We start from the raw sequence: 13,574 nt of genomic DNA, 5'->3' as shown, positions 1-13,574 counted from the left end.
GGCCACTGAGCCAAGTCCCACCTGGGTCCCCCAGGGGGGTCAAAGAACAAATAGGAGCAGTCAGGCCCTCCTGGCCCTTTGACAGCACTCCAAGAAAGCCCCGAACCACCCCAGGCTCTCCTTTGACCCGGTGAGAGACAGAGGAGCTGGCCCAAGATCACACAGCCTGCCAAGCACCCTGCCACTCTGTCAGCCCCACACCATTTCCCCAGACCTTCTACTTCCGCAGGGAACAGACCCGGAGACAGAGGAAGAGAAGGGGCTCACCTTTACTGAAGCCCGTCTCAGTGCCAGCTACCAAGCCTTCCCAGGAGTACACCACTTCGCCCTCACAAAGTGAAGCCTAGCGATTAGCCCATTTTACAGATGAAAAGGTAGGCTCAAGGAAGTGAGGTGACCTGGTTCAGGTCACATAGCCATGGAGACACAGTGCTAACTCCCAGAGTTGCCAGCCAGGTGCAAAAAGGCCCTCTGGTCTTCCTCTGTCCTGCCCACTGCCCTCCTACTGCGTCACATACACCTGCTCACATAAAATACACCTGCAACCCAAACACTGACCTGTTCTCCCTCCCACACATGTGTGCTTGACAAGAGGCAGAACACGATAGGTATTAGCCTGAGCTCCAGAGCCGGACCACATGGGTTTGAATTCCAGCTCTGCTGCTTACCACCTATGTGACCTTGAGCAAGTTCCTTAAACTCTGCCTTGTCTGTGAAGTGGGGGTAATAGTACCTACCTCATTATTGTTGTGAGAATTAAATTAGTTAATACATATGAAGAACGTAGATGCCTGCACATATAAGTGCTACCTAAGTGTTAAATAAATAGAAGAGATTTACAGGTATCCAGATGCCAAAAGTAAACAAATGAATACATACTGATGTCTATTATGCTAAACAGCTCACCAAATCCACACACAGATCCCCTGCCACTCATATGCCAGCACCCAGCACACACACACCCAGGGTCACCATGCCTCCACACACAGCAACATTCCCTCAGCTCCACAGCTCACACGTACTGACACAGCACCACACACACACAACTGCCATACCCTGTGCATCAAGACACACCAGCCCACGACCCCACATGTCTCATGAATGCATCATAAGCCAGCTCCCATGCCGACACCTCTCACATGGCCAGCTGCACGTGGGACCCTCAAACACCCTTGCCATCTTTCTTTCTTTACCCAGGGTGCCAGGTGCCAGGAGAGGGAGCTGCAGCCCTTCTCAGACCTGTGAAGGTCCCCTCTTCCAGGGAGACCCCTAGCCAGTCAACCATCCCCCAACACTTAACCTTTCATCTAGTTCAGAAAGGGTCCCTCAGTGCAAGAGGTTAGACTGTGCAAGGGCTAAGGGGAAGGTATTGGAGAGGAGGCAGCCAGGCAGTTCTGGGCAGGGATGTAGGGGTGTATGCAGGTGAATCTCTCTCCCCACCCCCAGCCTGGGGCTGCGAGATAGAGCAAGGGGGAGGGGGATTCCTTGTGTGTGCATGTGCACTTATGTATGAGCATGTGTGAGGGCATGTGCTCACGCATGCACGTCTGCCCCTGGCTTCTGCATTGCATGTGTCTCCCTGCATGTTTCAGTTCACATCTGTGCATGTGCATACATGTGCATGTGACTAGGTGTGCACGCATCACAGTGTGAGGAGGATGAGCCTGTGTGGCCATTTGGAGGACCTATGTGTGTCCTCAGCAGTGTGTCACAAGCATGTTTCTGTAAGTTGGTGGCCCTCTTTTCTAAATCAGCCTTTTCTGCCCCAGGCTGTGGACCCACTGAACAAGTGTGTAGGAGGGTACTGAGGAAATGCCTGGGGCCAGGGCGGCCGAATGTGTCCCTTAGTCCCCTCCTCAAGGTCCAAGGAACTGGGTCATCTGGGCGGGGGCAGAGAGATGCGCTGGGCAGGAGAGATCGTCCAGTGCCCCCTCCTCCCTGCCACCCTCAGAGTTGCCCCCCTCCCAGTTGGAAGACTTGGAAACGAGGGTGGCAGAAGGTTCTGCGGTCTCCGCGAAGACCCCCAGTCCCCAAAATGGGAAGGACCGAAGCTGAGTCTAAGAAACCCGCCTCGGAGACCCTCTCCAAACCTCTACCCAGTTCTCGCCCTGGCCCTCGCCTCAATCTTTTCAGCTCTGGGAGAGCGCCGGGCGCGTGTCCCCTCCTAGAGGGGGCGTCCCGAGGCGGCCGAAACGCCGCTCCCAGGCTGGCCACTCGGCGGTCAGGACCCTGGAGAGCGCCGCGCGATTCCCTGGGGCAGCCCCACTCCCTGGGTCCCCCGAGGGAAAATTCCTGGGAGGCCCGGGAGCAGCAGGGTTGGGGAGTCCAGGACGTGGCCCCCTGCCTCCGGGATGCCCCCTCCTCGCACCGCCTAGCCCCGGCCGAGCGGCCCCCACTCACCCAGCGACGCGGAGACACCGACTGCGCAGGGAAGGCGGCGCTGCTGCGGCGCGCGGCGGCAGAGGCGGCCGGAGGGGCGGGCGGGGGGCGGGGGGCGGGCCTGCGAGGGAGACGCCCCGCAGCGTTCGCCCCGGGCGCCTCCCCTGGGGGAGGGGTCTCCGTTCCTCCCCCTTCCCTCCAGCCCAGAGAGCGCGGGCAACAGTGGTCTAGGCTCCGCCCCCGCCCTGCGGGGGAGAGGGAAGGGGGCGCCCTTTCGAGGAAGCACCCGGCCGGGGGACGAGGACAAGAGGTCTCCATCTCAGTATCTGGACTCAGGTAGCCTGAATAGGGTGCGGATTGCGGGGAATTGGGGTGGGGGGCGGGCGGTCAGTGCCAGAGACCGCTTTCTTAAGCCGAGAACAAGCCCCGACAGCCCCGCCCCTTGCCTCCCCTGTCCCTACCTGGGCGTCGCTCCGAGGGCGGAATTCGGATCCTGTGCGGTTCGTTAGGCGCTCTCCCTGCCCCTAATCCTCAACTCCGGAATTTACGGAGCTCTTCAGAGAAGGGGCAGCGCCCACTCCTCCAGTCTTTCAGGTCTGGGCCGGGGGTTGGGTGGGGAGGGGGAGCAGACACGCCCCCTACCTCACCTCTGCCTTAGAGAGCACCGCCCCCATTTCCTGCCCGCCACACCCGATCTCCTGCCCTGGACCCCATTCAGAATGAATCCCACCTCCTAACAGAGATCTAAATTGCCCCTCCCGTTTCCCCCCGACTCCAATCAAGAGATCCTCTCCCTCCCTCCCTAGCCAGTGCCTGCACTGGATTGCAATAAGTGAAGGCTAGGGAGCATCTCCAGCCTGGGGAATTCTAAGGTGTGTAGGCCCCCTGCCTGAAGACAGGAAAGCCCCTTTCCAGAGTCGCTGACCCCTATCAAAGCTTCTCCTGCCGAAACGGTGGCTACATCCTCCTTCCCCCAGCCTGGGCAACAGTCCAACATCTTGGACTCAAATTTTGCTTTTTCAGTATTTCTGGGGAAGGGATGGTGATCCTTATTGTCCCACTTCACAGATGAGAAAACTGAGGTTTACTGAGGTTAAATGAAATTTTCCAGTGTCTGACAGCGAACAAGTGGGCTTGGACTTGAATCCATGTGCCCTCATCCATTCATTGCACCAATATTTATCAAGCTTTAGTTCTATGCCCAGCACTGTTCTAGGCAGTGGGGTCACAGGAGTGTACGGTAAGGCATGGATATAATATACAAGTCAATTCTATAGTGTCTTAGATAAATGTTTTGGGGAAAGTTGAGATCAGTGTGTGGAGGTTGGGATAGTGGCGGTGCAAGGACTTTAGGTGAGATGGGAAACTTGGGGTTTTGAGCAGATTGGGAGGGTCTGAGCTTACTCAGGCATTCTGTCCTCAACTGACTTTGAGGAGTGGGGGCCAGGGTGGGATCAGCAGGCCCTCTCAGGGTGAAAGATGAGCAGGGTGGCAGAGATGGGTCTACTTTCTGGACCTGCTTTGAAGGTGAGCTGACGTCATTTGTCATCCGACCTCCGTGGCAGCAGCTGGGACCCTTCTGGCTCCCCAGGGCTCAGCCCAAGCCTCTCGGGTCATCCAAGTCTAGCCTTGGTCTCTCCTGCTGGAGGGTAAATGAACAGAGTCTCAACCTCTCAACTGGAGGAGCTGGGGAGCCAGGCTGTGGGGGCTGGGGGCAGCTGGGCCCTTCAGAACATCAGCTCCTCCTCTGTGTGCCTTGGCTCTGGTGTTGGGACCCCCGTGGAGGTGCCAGACATGCGTGGGTGGTTCCCAGATGCCTCCTGCGTGAGGACCTGGGGGTGGGGAGGGGCTTGCCACTCAGGATCCTTGAGTGACAAGCTCCCACCCCTCTCCCCACCGGGTCTAGGATCCTGGCTCTGCTTTGGGCTGGGAGAGGAACCTGCCCTTGGCTCCTCCTCTCTTTTCTCCTCTTTCCCCTCTCCCTTGCCTGAACCCTGAGAATCTTCCCAGCCAGATCTGGATCCTCCTCTCCAGTGGGGTCTCAGTTTTCCCTCACCAGCGGCTGCCCTGCCACTCTGCTTCCTCCCACTTCCCCACCCCAGCTTGACCTCCTGTGGGCTGACTTTTTGGTTCAGCCTCTTGGGTGCCTACTTCCCCCACCCACTGTTTTTCTAATCTGTGCTGGTGACTCTGACGCCCTGTCCTCAGGACCTCCAGTCTGCAACCTGACTCCCGAATAGATGGGGCTTCTGAAGACAAGCCTATGTCTTTCCTCACCTCGGGTACCCCACATCCCTCTGACTTTCCAGTACCTCAAATGAGTAGGGTGGATGGTAGGGGGAGAGGGCAGAGTTTGGACTCTAGTAGGCTCTGCTGATTGCTTCCCATTAGCCACCTCTCCCCTCCTGGGGTCCTAAGAAGTACTGAGAGCCCCCTGAGCCAAAGGAAGACTTGGGGTTCCCCACACTGTCCACCAAGGCCACTGATATAGTCTGGAAAAGGGGGGCAGAGGGGCAGCTGTCAGAAGGCCTGGGTCCCTCACTTCGGATGCCCTGGAGCAAGTCTCTTCCCCTTTGTGAGCAGAAAGGTGAGGTGACCTGCATACGTTGACATCTCCCATCAAAAACCCTAACCAGAGTACAAACAAGACCGGCTTCACTTATTGCCTCACTGACCCCTGGGGGTTGGGGGTGGGTGATTCTGGACATGAGCTTAACACAGATGAGGCTCCAGAAACCCTGGAACCCTGTGGATTGGAAGGGTTCCACGAAGGCCTTTGGCAGGGGTGGAGGTGAGGGGTGTCCTTGCTGATGATACTCAGCCCCCTTCTATTTCAGATTGAGACATCCAGGAGAGCAGACAATGCAGGACGGAGTTATTGAGAGAATTAAGTGAGGGATGAGTGAAAAGGGGACCTCTTATTTCTTGAGCACCTACTGTATGCAGAGTGCTTTGCATATGTCACCTCCTTTGATCCAAATGGGTTTCCCTGGTGACTCAGATGGTAAAGAATCTGCCTGCAATGCAGGAGGGGGGGGGGTGTTCAATCCCTGGGTCAGGAAGATCCCCTGGAGAAGTATCCTTGTCTGGAGAATTCATGGACAGAAGAGCCTGCTGGGCTAACAGTCCATGAGATCACAGAGAGTTGGACATGACTGAGTGGCTAACATTGATCCAAATTAATGCTGAGGAGTCAGTAACGAACGTGACTGCCATTTTACAGATGTGAAGACTGAGGCTAGGATAAGTGAAGTCACCCACCTGAGGTAAAACAGCAAGACAGTGACAAAGCCAGAGTTTGAACCCAGTTCCTCGTGGTTCGGGGGCCCAGGTCCCTCTCTGGAACCTCTCAGTGAGGCAGGTGGAGGGAGCCCCTCCCTAGCCCCCCTCAGAGGCACAGCCCCCACCCTCTCCTCTTGGGTCCCAAATGGTTTGGAAAATCCTGATGGGAGCAGATGGTGGGGACAGATGGAGGGAAAAGCATCTCAAGGGCTGAATTACACAAACAAACATTGATAAAGTGATTAAACCTCAAGCCACCCCTTTCCAAAGGCCCTGCCCACCCCAGTCTGGAGCATGGTGGACCTCAAGGTGGGAGCCTGGGGGGTTGGGTGGTCTCCGGATACCTTGCATCTCAGCCCATCTGATCCCAGCTTCTGCCTGCCCGCCTCACTGCCGGGGACCACCCCCGGACCAGAGCCCAGGGTGGCAGAGCTGCCAGGAGCACAGCCCGGGAGGGGGAGGGGGCGGGCCTGGCTGTTCCCAGGGAGCTGGGCGAGCTGGGCTGAGAGAAACAGAAAGCAGGGAGGGTGAAGGTGACGGGGAAGTCCTGTAATGCAGACCTGAAGTCAGCGGTGGGCGTAGGGGATTGTGGTGGGGCAGGAGGCTCTCGAGCAAGCCTCACTTTACAGGTGGGGCTCAGTTCCCATGGAGCAGGGCCAAACCTTATCTCACCATCCACCCCCACGGTGGAGGGGGGCAAGGCCCTTCACCTCTGGCAGATTTTTTTTAATTAATTAATTTATTTTAATTGGAGGATAATTACTTTACAATGTTGTGGGTTTTGCCATACATCACATGAATCCGCCACGGGTCTGAGGGGTTTCTTCATCTGTAAGATGGAAACAATACTATTAGCCCTTCCCTGGAAGGGGCCTATGAGGATTGAATGAGACGGAGCCTGTCAAGTTCAGGGCACTGAGCCTGCACACAGGCGGCCTCCAGGCTGCTAATAGGGCCTCCCTGCTGACAGATGATCAGGAAGGCTGGGGCTGGTTGTAGACAGTCCCTCCCCAGAGCAGCAGGCAGAGCCCCTGAGGTTGTCGGCCTCTGAAGCAGAGGCTTCTCATGGATAAAGTCTGATCTCTCTACCAAGCCCAGAATCCAGGACCCCCAGGGAGAATGAAGGGCTGCGTCTCTGCTGGGCCCTCACTATGAAGGGACATACCTTAACTGTGAAGGAAGGCAATAGACCCAGGCTCAGATCTCGAAGTGGCCCCTTCCCAGCCTTGATAAGTTGAACAAAAACAACTCCTCTGACCCTCTGGCTCCTTTTTTGTAAAACCTGCATTTCCAGCTGCTTTCTGGACTTGCTTCCAGAAACCCATAGACACACCTCAGACTTAAGCCAGCCAGTATCCAGTTCTTCACCTCCCACCCCAGCCTGCCCTGTGCCTGGGTCCCCCTCCATCACCACACCAGGGCCCCTTCCTGCTCTTAACTCCCACACCTGATTCTGTCTACTAGGGACATTTCTCAGGCCTGCCCTCCTCTCCTTGCCACCTCCTCTGCCCCACACCCTCATCAGATTGGCCCTGTGCGCTGGCTCTGGCCCTCTTACAGTTCCTGCCTTCGGCTTCTCTAAATCTAATCCCCTTCCTCTCTGTTTAATAACCTTCCATGGCTTCCCACCGCCTGCCAGAGTAGGTGGACATTGCAGGCCAAGACCCCGTCTTGGCTTTTCTTCTCCACCTTCCTTCCACAACTCCCCACCAGCCAGCTCCTCCTCTACCAGATGCTCAGGATCTAACACCTAGAGAAGGGATCTAGAGCCAAGGCAGGGGAAAAGGGGCTCCCTGACCCCCATATCCTGCATGTGAGTTTTAACCCAGTTAGAGGTGGGGTGAGGTGAAGCAGTGACCTTGGGGTCACCCCCCAGCCAACCCTTGCCTGCACAATAATCCCTCTGCTGGTGTAAGCACCTCTTAGCTGGAAGGGCTTCCGACTCTGCCAAGGAGGGACGGTGACTTACCCGAGGTCACCTCTCCAGGCCCATCCTTTTGTCCCCTCCCCAAGTCATAAGTGACCCCTTCTGCGACAGCTTTCCAACAGATAAGCATTCAGATCTTTCTCACACATTTTCATTTCTGGCAGGTTTGCTCCTCCCAGTCCATCTCTGACTATCTGAAAATTGTTCCTGGGTTCACAGCAAATGGAATGGTCACTCTTGAAAGTGGAATGAAGGGCAGGAGGCTGAGTGTCCACTTGTGACTTCAGAAGCAATTCTGCCTGGATATATTAAAACCTGCAGGTAGGACACTTGAGATTTGAGTCAAAATTAAAGAGTCAAGATTTTTAAAAGATGGTTCTTCCGCTGGGACCTGCCTTTCAGAAGCCTTCTGGCAGCCCAGCTCTGCCCCAGGGAGTTGCCCAAGCTGAAAGCTGCACCCAGTACTCATGGCCAGTGTGACTCTCCTTCTGGGGGACATGGGGACAGCAGACCTGAGCCCACCCCTGGCCAGCGGTGTCTTCCTGGAGCCCCAGTTCCACTTCTGGGAATAGCCTCCATCCCAGGGTTGCTGGGAAGAGCCCACGAGACCCTGGGAGGGTCATGTACATGAAGGAGGCTGCTTTGTGGCATCCAGGGCTCTGCGGTGTACACTCATACAGCTTTGAAGCCCAGGGCCCCCAGCAAGAGAAAAGGTAACATCCCAGCTCGAGGCTTCTGCTGGCACATGTGATTATTCCTATTTTATGGAAGAGGAAACAAAGAGACCCCGTTCCCTGCCCGAGCCTAGGCACAGGGATAGAGTCACATCCAAGATGGGACTGAACTCTGTTTCCTGAGCTCTTTCCATAGGGCTGGAATGCTGTGGAGAAGTGAGAGCTTCTAAAGGGTTCAAAAGAATGCAGTCCCAGAAGTCAACCAACCCCCGGAGGCTGAGCTTGTCAAATCCCAAGGGCATCATGCTCTGGCTCTGTCTTTCTGGGAAGACAGGGTCAGCTCTCATTTCTGGTATCTTAGACTCTTCCCGAGGCTGGGGATTGCCTCTTTGTTTCCATGGTAACAGCTAACAGAGGGGCCTCCTGAATCAGTGCAGGGGTGCTGCACGGGTACCCACAGGTACGCATGTGCCCCGGGAATCCCTGGGATGGAAAGCCTGATGTGCATGCAGTGCGCGTGTGTGCATACCCACACCCCCTGCACATTAAGTTACACGTACAATGTGCCAGCCAGCCGAGAAGTGGGTCAGGACACTACCCTGCCAGACATGATCCACTCTCACGGCCACCCTGACCCACCCAGGCTCAGGGAGGGGCTTGGAGAAATGAAGGATTTCCACTTTGCAGTGATATTTCGGGAAGATCCCTTGGATCAGGAAATGGCAACCCACTCCCGTAATCTTGCCTGGAGAATTCCATGGACAGCGGAGCCTGGCAGGCTACAGTCCATGGGGTTGCAAAGAGTCAGGCATGACTGAGCAACTTTCACTCACTTACTCTATTTACTATGCGCCCAGTACTGCATTTTCCTTCCCACATGTAACAGCTCCTGTACTCCCCACCACACCACTCTGAGAGACGTGCCTGGTGAGAAAACAGGCTCAGATCAGTCGAGTGATTTGCCTGAGGTCACACAGTAGCCAAGATTTAGCCCAGGACTATTTGGCTCCTGCTCTCACCACCAGATCCCTTGGTGCCAGACCCAAGAGCATTCACACTGGGACCCACAAACACAGATGGGGTGCCTGGCAGCAGGTGGGACCCGAGCTGAGGCCTCCCACCTGGGATGCTAGGCTTCCTGAACTTACAGCTCTGAATTCCTGTTCCAGCCTCCAGCCATGAAGTGAAGGGAGGCCCAAAGAACTGCAAGGACTTGCCTTCTACCGATTTCTCCCAATCAGTAGAAAAGGAACATTGAACAGCCAGAACAAGACCCACCAGGAATCTCCTGCTGGCAAAGCCACCTGGGTTCACTTGTCAGCTCCCTGCCCTTCCTGAGGAGGCATAGTGTCCTGGTTCCCCAACCTCTTGGGCCTCTCAGGCAGAACTTGTGGAAACAAGGGGGCCTGAGGCCAGAGGCTAAGCCAGCCGGGTCATCCTGATAGGGAGCGAGGAGGTGGGCTGTCTTCCAGGAGGCAGCTTTCAGCAAAACGATGATGCAACCATGAGAACGGTCTGCCAGGGAGGGAGTGAGCTCCCTGTCACTGGAGGCATCCCAGGTTGATAGGCACCGGATGCTCGCTGGTTAGGAAATTCAGGGGCAGCATCATTCTCATCGTCACTGTCGTCATAGCACCAATGACTGGATACCCTTTGTGTCAGTTACTTTAATATACAACAAGACTGCCACCACTGTTAATAAAAATAGCAGCTCCTGTGTATTCAGCCCTTATGTGGTTGATCATCACTGAATCCTGTGAGGCAGGCACTATTATTAGGCCCACTTACAGAGGAGGAAACTGAGGTTCCTCAGAGAGGTACGACAGCAAGATTCAGGTTCTGCTTGGCTGGAGTCTGTGAGCTGGCCTCTTGGCACTGGGGCAGAGGAGCAAAGCAGGAGGCAGGGCGGCCTTCCCAGCTGGGGCTCTGGGTCCCCAGAGCTATTCCTGTTCTGGGCCAACACTGGCTTCACTGCGGCCCTGGCTGGCACCCTCTGCTGGCCATGCCCTACTTCTGCAGAGTGGCTTTTTTTTTTTCCCCAGGCTGAGGGAGACCCTGAGATGTGGGAGGTGAGTGGGCTCTTGAACCTAGATCCTCACTTTAGGTGGTGATACCTGAGGTCACCCAGACAGTCAGGGGGCTGAGCTAAGATTCGAGCCCAAGAGCTCTCTTATTCTCAGGTTCTCGCCCTTCCACCCGTCCCTGATGGGGAAGGAGTTTTACTCCTGCAGCCTTTGCTTACCCCCTGCCACATCTGGAACCCCTAAATCAGAGCCTCCAGCCCCACTAGTCCTCAGGGATCTCAGTGACTGTGGCTTGTGAGCTGAGAATCTGTCTCAGGCAAATCTGGGATCCAGGATTTGAGGTAATTTGAGGCACGAAGATGACACTGATTAGCTGTGTGACGCTGGGCAAGATTCTCAGCCTCTCTGAGCACAGTCAGATGGGAGTTGGTTCCCTGTGGACTCTGAAGAAATCTTTTTAAAAGAGGAGATCTCTTTACCCAGTTCGAAGGCCTTCACTCAGACTTCTCTATCTCCTCCCTTTTATCCCTTGCCCCTCCTCCTCCCCCATCTTCCCTCTTCTTTATCTTTCTCCCACCCCCCACTATCTCTTCCACCATTCTGCAGTGTGGATATTAGCTTTGTTTTCAAGAGGAGCCATTTGAGGCTCAGAGAGGCAGAGTAACTGGCCCAGCAACAACCAGCCAGATGTTTTGGGCTAGAATCCAGACTTCGACAAGCTGCCCCCTGCCCCGTTCCCTCTCCATCTCCTCTCTCCTCACTTATCAGATCGCATCCATCAGCTTCTCCTACAAGGAGTGTCCCCAAATCCTCCATCAGCTCCTCTCCTTGTCCCTTGCCAAGACTCATCCGAGACCCATCATGATGGCTTGGCGACTGCAACAGCTTCCCTGCTTTCTCACAGGTCAGTGACTGTATGATGGTGGACTTCACGATCATTTCCTACGTGGGTGAGCTGGTCATGCAATTTTAAAAGCAGTAAGTGGGGCTTATGAAGAACTCCCAGGAGTGGGTGACTGGTGGAAGCCCTGGGACCTACCTCTCCGGAGCCATGAGCAAGACCCACAGCTGGAAGAACAATGGTAATTAAGGTAAGCCTCCAGGGGGCCACCGAGGAAGATGGTTTCAGATGCAAACATTGAACTTCTGCTCCGTCAGCGTAACCATGAGGAACACACTCTTGGTCCTGCCTTCTAGGATTTACAACCCAACCAGAGACAAGCCCTGCTATGCCTGCTGTCGACATGCCTCATGCTTTCCTCACGCAGGGACCCGGAGGGAAGCACCACTCTCCCATCTTAAAGGACAGGCTCAGGTTAAATACCCCCTCAAAGCTCGCCCAGCCAGGATGAAGACTCAGAGCTCCAACATCAAAGCTTGCTGCTGTATCCACTACTGCATGTGTGTGTGTGTGCGCGCGTGCACTTAGGCACTCAGTTATGTCTGACTCTTTACGACCTTGCGGACTGTTGTCTGCCAGGCTCCACTATCAGTGGGATTTCCCAGGCAATCATGCTGGAGTGGGTTGCCATGCCCTCCTCCAGGGTATCTTCCTGACTCAGGGATTAAACTCGAATCTCTTGTGTTTCCTACATTGCAGGCAGATTCTTTACCCGCTGAGCCATCGGGAAGTCCAACCACTACATAGCCTCATCCAAATCTAAGGCAAAGCACTAGCAGACTATTTAAACATCACCGTCCCACGGTGATTTGGTCCTCACACCATCTGTCAGGCAGAGAGCTGAATGTTCAGCAGGGTGAGGACCTGTCCGTCACATAGAAAGTAACACTTTTAAAATGTCAATCAGATCACATCACATTTCTTTTAGAAGCTTTCCACCGCAGGCAGGATAAATCTAAGCTCTATTCCATACCCCTGGTCCCTGTGCTACTGATTCTAGCCACCTTCACTTCTTCCTTCTTTCTCATGAAGCCCCAGTCTCACTAGCTTCTGTAAGTTTTCTGATGGTGCCAAACCTGTCATGTCTGTTGCACCTGCCTGCTTTTTCCTTCTTAGTTCAGATGCCACAGTCTCAGACCACACTTTGTAACATTTTCCCACCCATTTTCCCACTCTAAATCATGTTCCCCCATTTTTGCTACAGCTGTGTGAGTCTCTGAAGGTATTTTACTTAGTCACTGGTATCGTCGTTCAGTCACCAAGTCATGTCCGACTCTTTGTGACCCCATGGACTGCAGCACGCCAGGCTTCCCTGTCCATCATCAACTCCTGGAGCTTGCTCAGACTCATGACCATTGAGTTGGTGATGCCATCCAACCATCTCACCCTCTGCCGTCCCCTTCTCCTCCTGCCCTCAATCTTTCCCAGATTCAGGGTCTTCTCCAACGAGTCAGTTCTTCACATCAGGTGGTCAAAGTATTGGAGCTTCAGCTTCAGTATCAGTCCTTCCAATGAACACTCAGGATTGATTTTCTTACGGATGGACTGGTTGGACCTCCTTGCTGAGAGTCTAAGGGACTCTCAAGTCATTATCTCACTTGTTTACTGCCTGTCTCTCCCACTGGAACATGCGATTCATGGGGGCAGGGATGTTGTCATCCCCGTCCCAGCTGTGTCCTCAGGATCTAGCACGGGACCTGGCACTTAATAGGTGCACAATGTGTGTTTGTTGAATGCAGAAAGCCCTCCCCAGCCCCGACTTCTCTTGCGAGCTCAGAGCAGTCTTTCACACCAATCCTATTTTTCCTGCTCCCACTGCCACAGCCCGAGCTTATAGCAACCCCTCCCTGCCACCCTACTCTGTTTCCCCTCCACATAGACTCTATGTCTCCCAGGCCTCAGGGTCAATGTTTCCTTTTTCCCCTCTGCCTCTTTCCCCTCATTTGACTAATTCCCACCTGACTGTCAGTACTAATTAAGATGCCCTCCCTGCTTTCCTTTTGTTTGTTTTTGGCTATGCTGTGAGGCTTGTGGGATCTTAGTTTCCCAATCGAGGATCGAACCCATACCTCTTGTGATGGAAGCACTGAATCCTAACCACTGGACCACCAGGGAATCCCATCTGTTTAAGTTAATACTCTCTCCTGGCTCCTATAGATCTATGGTCCCTCTTGGTCCAGAAGGCAGTCCTCTCTTTGTCTTTTAAGGGTGTCTCTCTCTCTTTAAGGAGTTCCTCAAGAACTTAGACCAATCTGGTTCATCATGATGTCTTTGGCACCCAGCCCCAGGCTGGCCTGGTGCAGACATTCAAGAAACATTAAGCTGGGTTGGCCTCATTACTGCAGTGGGGACTTGGGGTGATTAGACGGGCCAGACCATTGTCTCCC

This window comes from Moschus berezovskii, chromosome 2 (genome assembly GCF_049115385.1).
Source record: "Moschus berezovskii isolate FMDL1 chromosome 2, NW_MosBer_1.0, whole genome shotgun sequence".
Classification (NCBI taxonomy): Eukaryota; Metazoa; Chordata; class Mammalia; order Artiodactyla; family Moschidae; genus Moschus; species Moschus berezovskii.
This window is presented reverse-complemented; position numbering follows the sequence as displayed.